The sequence below is a fragment of the Helianthus annuus genome, chromosome 11, assembly GCF_002127325.2.
Source record: "Helianthus annuus cultivar XRQ/B chromosome 11, HanXRQr2.0-SUNRISE, whole genome shotgun sequence".
NCBI classification, from domain to species: domain Eukaryota; kingdom Viridiplantae; phylum Streptophyta; class Magnoliopsida; order Asterales; family Asteraceae; genus Helianthus; species Helianthus annuus.
The window spans coordinates 15,905,920-15,918,487 of record NC_035443.2 but is presented as its reverse complement, the minus strand read 5'-3'; the positions used below and the strand labels follow the sequence as shown (position 1 = coordinate 15,918,487).

The 12,568-nt window shown below is 34.9% G+C and overlaps 1 long non-coding RNA gene across 1 annotated transcript; it reads right to left on the bottom strand.

Moving 5' to 3' along the window:
* Positions 1-11,085: 11,085 nt before the first annotated feature.
* LOC110891824 lies at positions 11,086-12,332 on the bottom strand. Its single transcript, XR_002565579.2, has 3 exons — positions 12,060-12,332; positions 11,683-11,973; positions 11,086-11,589 (listed from the first exon to the last, which is right to left on the bottom strand). It is a non-coding gene; the product is annotated as an uncharacterized LOC110891824 (long non-coding RNA).
* Between the last annotated feature and the right edge of the window lie 236 nt (positions 12,333-12,568).

Below are 12,568 nucleotides of genomic sequence, written 5' to 3'. Positions count from 1 at the left end.
TGTCAATAGCAAAACCATCCCACAAAGTAACCGGACACTTTTGGCCTCTAAAATATTAACATAAAACATAATAACATCAAGCAACCTTATAATGGTTTAAACGTCAAAATGCAACAACTTAATAAAAAGAACGCACTCAATGTCTTCAAGTCTAAGATTAAGTCTCTTGCCCTTGCTCCCATCCTTCTTTGACGTATCCTCTAGATTGAAACATACATCCACATAACCAATCCAATCTATAAACAAAAATATATTGTGAAAAGAAAACAGCATTAAGAAGTGATAACAATAAAAGAAAAAAAAACAATAAGACAAAACAATAGATATATATCATGTAGTGATTTACATACCAATAACTGTATTAACTTCAAATTTATTTTTAACAACATCCTTGAGGTTAACAAAATTAAAACGGTATTTCGGTCCAGACCAGTCAAAGCATTTCTCAACAGAAGTATAGAAATACAGTGATATTTTGTCATTTCTCTTGGTATACTTAGCAGAGGACTTATTAGTAGCAAGAGAAGGTTTGGTGATAAGAAGACATTCATCCAACTGAAGAAATTCCTTGAATTTTCCTAGCATCTTATGCAAACAGCTGGCTTGAATCATAGTTCCCTAAGAATATGAAACATCCGATTAAATAAAAAAGGTGTTATATTCATTTGGATATTCATATGTCCAAAAAAATTATAAGACAACTATATACGGTACCATCTCATCCATGAAGATCATATCAAGACGATATATTTCATTTTTGTTATTATTCATCATCTTCTTCGAAATGCTAACAATCTTCACTCTAATCGAATAGTTGTTTGAGAATGTATTAAGATCGTTAAGCATGCTAACCTTTGCAACCTCCATTTGAAGACTGTACATAAAAAAAAAGAATATGCAAAATATAAGTATTGTTAAACGTAATATGATAATACAATAAGCATGGATGTTCTTAAAAAAAAATATCAAGGTTAGAATTCAAGCTTACCGATTATCCAATAAAAATTTTAACTGAATGCAGTGGCAAATGTAATTTCAAATGTAGGGAGAGTATATCTTTATATGCTGGTTTATTAAAGTAATAAAATATTAGAAATGATATGCAAAGTAGGCAAAAAAAGAGAAAGAACGTCAATTTTAAATTACCATTTTGTATATTTAGAATTTCAAAATTACTGACTTGATTTCAAAGCAATTGTCATAATTTCTTTTCTATATTTTATTTTAAATTTAATTAAGAAATAATAACCGTCAATTTGAAATTCACATTTTGCTTAACTCAAATGTCCAAAGCTCAAGAAATTAGCATTAATTACTGATTTGATCTGCAACAAGTAGTCATTAACATCCAAGTGTATAGGAATTTTATTTGAAATTCACATTTTGCTTAACTAAATATAAACACTTTAACATCCAAGTGTATGGGAATTTTATTTTATTAAAATAAAGATGAAACAACTGTTCAATTAATAATACAGATGAAACCACTGAAGTGATGTGATAAAAACAACTGTTCCTAAACACTGTTACATATAAACACTGATGCCATAAAAATGGTTACATATAAAACACTGAGGTGATGACAACTAACAACCTATCAGTCTATAAAACATTCATGGGGAAAACACTGTTACATATAAACACTGTTAACATAAACAAATAAACAAACATAGAATAACTAAAGTTGATGCTGAACCACTGTTGTAGTTTGACACTGTTGTTGGACGTCATAAATTTCAGATTTAATTTCAAAGGTAAAAGTAGTGTATATTCTTACATGCTTCTTTATTAAAGTAATTAAATATTAGAAATGATATGCAAAGTAGGAACAAAAAAAGAGAGAACGAAAATTTGAAATTACCATTTTGAATATTTTGAATTTCAAAATTACTGATATTGTCAGTAACTACTGACTTGATTTGAAAGCAAATGCCATAATGACTTTTTTAAATTTTATTTTAACTTTAATCAAGATATAATAACCGTTAATTTGAAATTCAAAATTTGCTTAATCAAATGTCCAAAGCTCAAGAAATCAGCATTAATTACTGATTTGATTTGAAACAAATAGTCATCAAGAATTTTTTTATTTTTTAATTTAACTTTAAATTTTATCATAAAAATAATGTTGATGGAACTCTTATGTAATTGGAATGTAAAGATTAGGTAAAATGGTAATTTGATTGTAATTCTAGTTTTCATTTGATAATTTCAATGTATCACAAATTAACAACATCAATAATAAAAATGTGAGCACTGACTATTTTTTTAGGGAAACCGCTGATGGTCAATATCAGTGAATGTCAACAATGTAAAAGTGAACAGTGGCTATTTTTTCCAATCAGTGGATACCAACCAGTTTTCGAAACCCTGATGTTCGGTCAGTCAGTGGTCAACATGGAGATTGAAGAAACAGAGGTTGTATTTCAGCAGTGGAATACTTGAACAATCAAATGTGATAAATAGTGTTACATATAAACAACGGGCCTAAACACGGTTACATATAAACACTGATGCCATAAAAATGCTTACATATAAAACACTGAGGTGATGACATCTAACAACCTAACAGTCTTTAAAACATTGATGCGGAAAACACTGTTACATATAAAAACTGTTAACATAAACAAATAAACAATAGAATAACTAAAGTTGATGCTGAACCACTGTTATAGTTTGACACTGTTGTTGGACGTCATAAATTTCAGATTTAATTTTCAAAGGTAAATAGTGTATATATTTATACGCTGCTTTATTAAACTAATTAAATATTAGAAATGATATGCAAAGTAGGAAAAAAAAGAGAACTGTTGGGATCTGAGGCTGTCATGATTCGTGTTTGTTTGCATAAAACTAATAAGTGCAGCGGAAATGAGTTGCAAACAAAGTAAACACAAACAAAGGAAAGTATAGATTGATAAACAATTGTTTTTCATTGAGTCAAATGATTTACAAAGAAGCAAATGATTACAGTAAAAGCTTACAATCTAAACTCCCCCTCAGCCTGATACACCAGAGTTGGTTGCACAAGATGAAAGGATGAATTGAGGAGAGAAACTCACTCAAAACGATCAAGTGTAACAGTGCAGAGTACTGTCATACTTATAGGCAAACCAAACTACTGATATACTTCAGCTGACGTCACCATGATAGTGACATCTAACGACCTAAGAAACTACAAATACTGTCCTATACAAACTACTGTTATGTAACATCTGATATTCACTAACATACAAAACATAAGGAAAACTACTGCTTCACGTTCCACTGTTGTAGCCTTAGCACAGATGTTGAGTCTTCAGTGCTTTCTTCAAAGGTGATCAGTCTTTGAGAGGGCAGTGCTTAAATCTTCAGCAGCACTTAGGAAACAGCAGTAGATAGAGCAACAGAGTTTGTCTTCAGCAGTTGTTAGGTAATCATCAGAGTTTGGTTTATCCGTTGTTGTAGTTGAGCAGCACTTAACATTATCAGTTGTTAGATAACCACTGTCAAGGGGAGAGATTAGAGTAAACTGCTGCTTATTAAGTGTCCACTGATGGGATCCGGTTTTGGCTTTACATTATCTGTTCCTCTGTTAGGGTTCAATCCCAACAATCTCCCCTTGGAACAGATAATGCCAAAACCCTTCCTTATTCAGGACCTTTATTTTTCATCAGAAGTTCCATTGCTTTTCTTTTAAATTCTTTCTCAAAATCCTTGGAACTTGTATCATCCTCATCCCTGCACAGTGTAAGCTCAAGGAGATCCTGTAGATCTTCAGCACTTAGGCCTAGTGCCTGATTCCTTGATATATGCTTCACTTCACCATTGAATCTGAGCAAAGTCAATACGTGGGTCTTTTGATCAGACATCCACTTTAGTATTTTTGAACTCAATGGGTTTCTTGGGAGAGCTTTATTATCTGATGAACTTGAAGTAATTGGCCTGAAGAAGTGAAAAGCAGCATCATGAGCTTCAGACACCCGTATGAATGCTTGTTCAATGATCTTGTTGGCTTCAGCTATATCTGCTTCAACTTCTTTGTCAATCAGCTCACTGTTTGTGATGCCTGCTGATGACTTTTGGCTTACTACTTTAACCTTTTTGGCAAGGACTTGTAGTTTAGCCAATCTTTCTTTATTTGAAGCTATTTTCTTCATAGCTTCTTCAATCTGTTCAGCTTCTTTGTTCTTATCTACTCCAGCAGATAGCATTTCCTTCTTTTCTTTACTCAGCTTTGTGACAAAATCTTCTGCTGTGCTGATCTGTGTTTCGAAAAGTTTGACTTGCTCTTGAAGCTTTTTGTAGTCAGACCTTTTAGAAGAGTTAGAGGCTTTCATCCTCTGCTTCTCAAGTCTTTCATAAGCTTCATCAGTTTGTTGCCTAGACCATTTTGATATGGCTTCAGCAGTGCCTATCTTAGCATCCACCAACTCCCTTTTCTTTCTTTTATACTCAACAGTGAGATCAGCAATGAGTCTTTTGTACTTACTCCAGTTTGGAGCAGTTTTCTTCTTTGAAGGATCATTCTTCACCTTTTGAATTCTCTCTGCCTCACGCTTTAAAGCTACTAAAGGCCATTCTTTAAACTGAGATTCTTCAGCAGGATAGAACTTTTCTTTCATGATGAAGGCTAGAAGTTGTTCTCTCAGTTTCTTCTTTTGATCTGCCTTTTCTTTGTCTAGCTCTTGAGCAAATTCTTCCATCTGCTTAACCTTTGCAAGGTAGAACTCCAGTCTATTAGTAATGCCTACTTCGCTTAGCCTTTCTTTTTCACTGTCAACCTTAGCTTTAACTTTAGCTTGCCTAGCCTTTAACTTGAGATAATCAGTTATATCTTCTGGAGCTATGTAGCCAATGAGTGAGGAGAATTTTCTTTTTGAAGGATCTGTTTCTGTATAAAACTGCCTCATCTCATTTTTGAAGGCATCAAGCTCTAGTGGATATTTTTCAGCATTTGGATCATGTATCCCTTCATCGGCAGTAATAGGCTTTCTTTTTCTGCTAAAGAGCCTTGGTTGAGATATGAGAAAAGATAGAGCAGTGGTGGATGGTTGACTAACAACTGTTGAAACAACTGGTGTCTCAACTGCTGCTGTCATTACAACTGCTGATGTGTCAGCAGATGTCTTCTGCTTTTGAGCAGGGAATGAAGGATGTGATGGTGGTGATGGTGGTGGTGACTCATCATCAGGAATGAAAACCCTTCTCCTTTTTAGTGGAGGGGAGGCTGATGATCTTTTGGGTGGATCAGTGGTTTGTGATTGTGACTGACTGACAGTAGTTGAAACAACTGGTGTTTCAACCACTGTTGTCATTACAACAAATGTTATAACATCTGCTGTCTTCTGCTTTATGGCAGGAGGCAGTGGTGGTGATGTGATTGTAGATGATGATAGTGGTGGTTTTTGTGTTATAGACACAGATGGTGATAGAGATGGAACAGTAGTTGTGGTGGTGTGTGTTGAAACAGTAGTTGTGTGTGTTGGAGGTGTGTGTGTGTTGATGATATGGCAGCTGTTTGGCTACTGACAGCAGTTTTTGAAACTACTGTAGTATCAGCTGTTGAAGACTTGGGTTTCTCAGGTTCAATGTGCATCCCATCTTCTATACCTTTCTTTTTCAACCTGTTTTTCTCCCCCTTTTTGGCATTATCTGCCAGGGGTGTATCCATGAAGAAAATGGCAGATGGAGCTTTCTCACTTTGAGCATTCTGTTGAATGCTGGCCTTTATAGCCTTGATATCAGCTTGAGTATCTTTGAACCGAGATTCAACCATGTTGGTCAACATTTGCACTTGAAGAGCATGCTTTTTAGCAGCCATTTGTTGTTGTTGTTCAAGCAGTGGTTGGAGGATGTTCCAGAGCTCATTTGCAGTAAATGCTTGTGGAGCAGGTGCTTGAGCAGGAGGAGCAGATGATTGGGCTAGTTGAGCTTGTAACAGCTGCTGCACCATATCTTTTATTTCTGCAACTGAAGATTCCAGGTTTTCAACTTTGGCCGTCAATTCATTATATCTTGAATCATCACCTGAATTAACAGGATCATCTGAATCCCCACCAGCGGTGGTTGTATCAATGTGTGACTTAGGAGCTGTAGCCCAAAAGTCATCCATTGATGCCCCTTTTTCTTGGTACTGGGGACTTCTTTCTTCAGCAACCGATGAACCTTTGATGTTACCAGCAGCTAGAGATAACTTGCTGGTGGTTACCGATGTTGCCATGGAAGAAATTGCCTTCAAGGGAGTCTTAGTAATGTAACAACTGTCCAACTGAAGATCTGTTGATCCATCAGTTGTAGTTGCTGCTCCACTTGAACTACCACCGAGAGTTACTTGTAACTCAGGGGGTGTAACCTCCTCAACTGTTGCTTGGATAACAGAGGTATGCACATCAAACCCAGTCACTTGTGGAGGTATACTCCCAGTAATAGGTGATTGAGAGGAACTGGTTTGTGTCTGTGCCATATCAACTGCATGCAACAGGGGCATTATTGATTGTGGTAATATTATTGGTGAGGGTGTGGGGGTAGAAAGAGACATGTCCTTGGGATCAGGACTATGGAAGATGGATCCGAGTGGATACAGAGCTTCATAATGTGGTGTCCCTGTGCTTACAACCTGACCCTTTTGTGAGGATGCAGGAGGAGTTTTAGGCTGGGTTTGAGATCTTTCTTCCAACTGCTGTGAGGAAGTAGCAGCAGTGGTTTCTTGTGACTTTTGTGTTGTCACTGGCATTGTCTCTGGGATCTCATCTTACAGAGTTGCCTTTGGTTTGGGTTTAGTGGGTTTTCTGGATGTTTTTCTTTTGGTCTTTTTGGTGGCAGGTGTTGGTTTCAAAGCAGTGGGTGTGCTACTTTGATCACCTGGAGCAGTGGGCTCAGCAGTGGTTGCTTCAGGGTTAGTGGCAGTTTCTAAAACCTGCTCTGCCTCTTTTGTTTTTAATTTTATTGGTGCCATCATTCTTGAAAAAGTTTCTTTTGTTAAAAAGTTTATTTTGAATGATACACCTTGTTTGGGCAGTTCTGCATCTTTCTCTACAAATGTTTGTTTAAAATAGTAGCTTAGAAATCTCGGAAAGAGCAGAAAAGCTTTATTATCAACGTTCTTTACCAAATCCTCAAATATTACCTGGGAGTAGTTAAAGTTTTTATCGTTTAAAATTGCGTACCCCAGGCATTAGATTTTTGTTGGTATCTCATTGAAGGACGTTGTTTTATTTGAAACACACATGAGCAGTGTGTGAAATAAAAATCTGGGTGCAGAAGGGAAGTACCTTTTGTAGGGTATCTACCTTTGGTTGTTCTGCATAACCCCTGTTCATGAAATCCTTTACCAACTCGTCTTTTGTAAAAGAGGTTTTTCCATTTAAATCATCGAGTTTAAAGGTTTCAGAGATGGATTTCGGAGAAATTTTTACCTTCTTACCCTGTATCGAGGAGTTGATGGTGGCGGTGATATCTCCTTGTTTTTCAAGGGTAGCATTTTTCCAGAACTCTCTCTGGGTATCAAGGTAAATAGGAGCGTCTGCTGTTATCAAAGTTTTGTACTTTGATGCAGAAAGAATGTCAAGGATGGAGTCGAAAGTGTGGTTATCGGTGGGTTTTGTGAGTATACCCACATAATTGTGTGGAGCTTTGTAGCGTATCTCCGTGGTTTCAGCGGCCATTTCAGTGGCTTCTGCTGTTTTGGAGGAAGAAGATGAAGGTTTTGATTTTGGTTTCGATTTTGGTTTCGTCATTTTTGATGATGAATATCGAAGAAGATTTTTTGGAGTTATGAGAGGGAAACTGTTTTTGTGAAGAGAATGTTTGGAATTCAATTCGACAGTGTAATCCTCTGTTTGGATTTAATCAGGGTTTTATTTAGGGAAAAAGTGATTGCTGATGTGGCAGCGGTTATTTTGATCTGAAGGCTAAAAACTGACCACGTGTCAAACATCTGATGGAATGGTAAGTGATGGAAGACAGTTGTTTTAACAACTACTGATGGTTTAGGCATCAGTAGTTACAACGGTAATAAAATGAAACAGTGGATATATCAGTAGATGAAACAATGATTTTAGCATCAGTGTTTTTGAAGAACAGAGGTTGACACTTTAGCAATGGACAGATATTAGAGAGCAGATGTTAAGGCACAACAGCATTTTAGATACAACAGTGGATAAGAACAATATGTATAACAACTGGTTGTGCAGCAGTGTTTTGACTTTTGACAAATTCTTTTAGCACCTGTTTGTTCATATGTAGAAAATGATTTGTTCTTGTAAAAGCACAACCTCTTGTCTATCATCTGTTGAGTACCAGAAATGCTATTCTTGACAATACACATTTTAGATGCATAATATCAAGATTAAATTGTCAGCAGTGATTCTCAGAAATTTTGTTCAAGGTTTTGACATCTGTCTATTTTTCAGACAGTGGTTTAGCATCCCAGATGATGAAGACATTTCTACTTGAGCTGCTCATTTTGTGTCTAATTACTGGAACTAGAACATGAGTATCTCAGTAGTCTAAGTCAATTTTCAATCAATTTATGATCAGTGGAAACCTAACTTGAGCTTAATATGATCTCGATATATGTGCCATTTCCTTTTGATTAAATTTAAGGATAGTAATTACACACAAAAATAAGGTAATTACATCCAGACCAGAGATGAACTTTTACTATGAAAAATGAGTAAAAAGATCATAATATATTTTAAAATAAATAAAATACATCTGGTTTTTATTAGAGAAGAAAACTCCTTAACAAAAATCAAAGGAAGTTTTGAAAAAAAATCAAAAGGATTCGACAATTTTCCAGTAAAATCATGATCATATTATTCTTAAGTTATTTTGACCATTGTTTGGGTCATTTTCTTGTCAATTGATTGTAAATTTCTTTTGAGCACAATCACTGGATATGCCATTGTTACCAGAACAATTTCTGTATTGATGAATGCACACAGTTGCATGATGACCACTGAAGATCTAATTTTAACTTCAAAAGTGTTTTATGCTAATACTCTTTTCTTTTTATTTCAAAAGTTTTGAGATAGTCACACTTTGAGATTTTGTTTATTTCCCTTTTTCCTTTTTACCCTTATTATTCATATGTTCAGAAATACTCACTAGGAGATTATATTTTGAACATACCTTGTCCATAATCATTTTGAAGCAATGTTTTAAGAAATCTGACCATGTTTGAGCATGTTTTAGTTCAGATCTCACATTACTTATGATTAGGACTGTTTTGACAATTTATTTTTCTCAATATGTGTTAGACAAGGTTGATTTGGTCCTTTTGAAGGTACTCAACTTGCCTTTGAACACATGAGAGATTTTGACTAAAGTTTTTCTCCCTCTTTTCAATATCAGCAGTATGCAGGTGTTTTAGATGAACACAAGTTTTGCTGATCTGAGGTACATACTTTAGTGTTTATTAAGAACATCACAAATATCGAAACAATAATTGAAATCAATTTTGAAACATTGAACGATCTCATAATTTATCAGATATTTTGCAAATCTGAAAACTATAAGTGACATATGTATGAAAACATTTGTTGTGTGAGATTTGTGTGTCATATGACATCTTGGTTGAATTACAGAGTTTTTGAATAACCATTTTGACCATGATTTGTTCATTACTCTGTTTTTCAACTGAATGCAACCAATCTTAGTATCAATGAATTTTGAGCTGAACTGTTATGTCAAATTGATTGTTAGATCGAATTTGACTGTCCAAGCTCTGATACCAATTGTTGGGATCTGAGGCTGTCATGATTCGTGTTTGTTTGCATAAAACTAATAAGTGCAGCGGAAATGGGTTGCAAACAAAGGAAAGTATAGATTGATAAACAATTGCTTTTCATTGAGTCAAATGATTTACAAAGAAGCAAATAATTACAGTAAAAGCTTACAATCTAAACTCCCCCTCAGCCTGATACACCAGAGTTGGTTGCACAAGATGAAAGGATGAATTGAGGAGAGAAACTCACTCAAAACGATCAAGTGTAACAGTACAGAGTACTGTCATACTTATAGGCAAACCAAACTACTGATATACTTCAGCTGACGTCACCATGATAGTGACATCTAACGACCTAACAAACTACAAATACTGTCCTATACAAACTACTGTTATGTAACATCTGATATTCACTAATATACAAAACATAAGGAAAACTACTGCTTCACGTTCCACTGTTGTAGCCTTAGCACAGATGTTGAGTCTTCAGTGCTTTCTTCAAAGGTGATCAGTATTTGAGAGGGCAGTGCTTAAATCTTCAGCAGCACTTAGGAAACAGCAGTAGATAGAGCAACAGAGTTTGTCTTCAGCAGTTGTTAGGTAATCATCAGAGTTTGGTTTATCAGTTGTTGTAGTTGAGCAGCACTTAAACATTATCAGTTGTTAGATAACCACTGTCAAGGGGAGAGATTAGAGTAAACTGCTGCTTATTAAGTGTCCACTGATGGGATCCGGTTTTGGCTTTACATTATCTGTTCCTCTGTTAGGGTTCAATCCCAACAAGAACGAAAATTTTAAATTACCATTTTGCATATTTTGAATTTCAAAATTAATGATATTATCAGTAACTACTGACTTGATTTGAAAGCAAATGCCATAATGACTTTTTTAAAATTTATTTTAACTTTAATCAAGATATAATAACCGTCAATTTGAAATTCAAAATTTGCTTAATCAAATGTCCAAAGCTCAAGAAATCAGCATTAATTACTAATTCTATTTGAAACAAATAGTCATCAAGAATTTTTTTTTATTTTGTAATTTAACTGTAAATTTTATCATGAAAATAATGTTGGTGGAACTCTTATGTAATTGGATGTCAACAATGTAAAAGTGAGCAGTGGCTATTTTTCCGATCAGTGGATACCAACCAGTTTTGGAAACACTGATGTTTGGTCAATCAGTGGTCAACAGGGAGATTGAAGAAACAGAGGTTGTATTTCAGCAGTGGAATATTTTGAACAATCAAATGTTTGAACCAATTTCAAGAATACTATACCCAAACAATCAAGATGAGGTGCTTAATATTCATCCAAGTGTATAGGGATTTTTTTAGTATAAAAATGAAACAACTGTTCAATTAATAGTACAGATCAAAACACTGAAGTGATAGGATAAATTATGTTACATATAAACACTGTTAAAATAAACAAAGATAGAATAAACACTGTTAACATAAACAAAGATAGAACAATTAATGTTGATGGGGAACCACTGTTGTTGGAGAGTGTTTCACATTTAGTTGATCAGTGCTTGTCTGGACTTTGGTCTTGATCAGTGGTTTTTCATAATTGAACAGTGGATGATGTTTATCAAACTTTATGTACAACCATCGTTATATCCAACACTTGTTAGGCAGATCAGTGATTTGCCATATTAACTTGTTATAACCACTGTCATTGTAGGAAACTTAGCTGGGCAGTGCCTATTGTAGGAAACTTCAGTTTACCTACAAAAACTGATGAATTTAGAATAAATAACGCAAACTATTGTTAAGTCAAACAGCTGATGGAAAACTTTTTAAGCACTGCTAGTAATTAAAACACCGATAGTGATTAACAAAACTACGTTTAATTGCTCAAATTGAGATGACGGGAGATCTGCAAAGGATTACAAATGAATCAATGCACCAATAAACAGTAAATCAAAACGTTAGAAATACCAAAAAAATAAATCACACCAATTTAAGTTACCTTGGTGATGTCCTAAACTTTTGTACTGGTATCACCTATCAACACACCTGGTATCACCTTTCACATTTCCATCTCCTCAACAACCGTCCGGCAGAGGTTGCTTCTAATCAACAAACTCTATAAACCAACAAAAAAGCTTTAGAAAGACAAAGTACAAAACATATCAAAATAAATCTACTCGTAATCACATGATACAACAAAGCAAACATAGCAGAGTCACCGATTAAGAGGAGCTTGTACAAAAGCGTTCATCGAGTACGATAAGAAACCCTAGGAGATCTGTTTCTTCTTCTGAGGATAGAAAAGGCTTCATCATGTTCAGTATGAGAAAATAGATAAAACGAAATAAAATTTCTAAATAAAAAAATAGATCTTACATGATTATTCTCTTCTTCAACCACTCGACGGTACACGATTTAGGGTTTCAAACGCAGATGTATCCAATAGAAGTAACCTCTGCCGTACATTGTTGAGGAGATGACTATGAGAAGAAGAAGAAGAAGAAGAAGAAGAAGAAGAAAGATAAACATCAGAGAGGATAAACATCGATCGGAATAGAGCAGAGCAGAGAGAGAAAGAAAGCATTAGCCCTAAATGAGTAAATGAGGGATGATATAAATAGAGGAGGGCAGTGGTACTGTTGGGCGGGAAAAGAGAACTGGGGATGCCCTAATTAAGTGACACGTGGCCCAAATAACTTTCATTTATTATATATAATAGACACACACACACACATACACATATTTCCCCCAATTTGATGATTAAATTTGAGGGTCTTTTATTGCTTTATGATGATAATTGGAAATCTGATATGAAATTACCTCCAAAACGTTATTTGGATAGTGATTTCAAGAATGAGGATTTATGATGATAATTGGAAATCTGG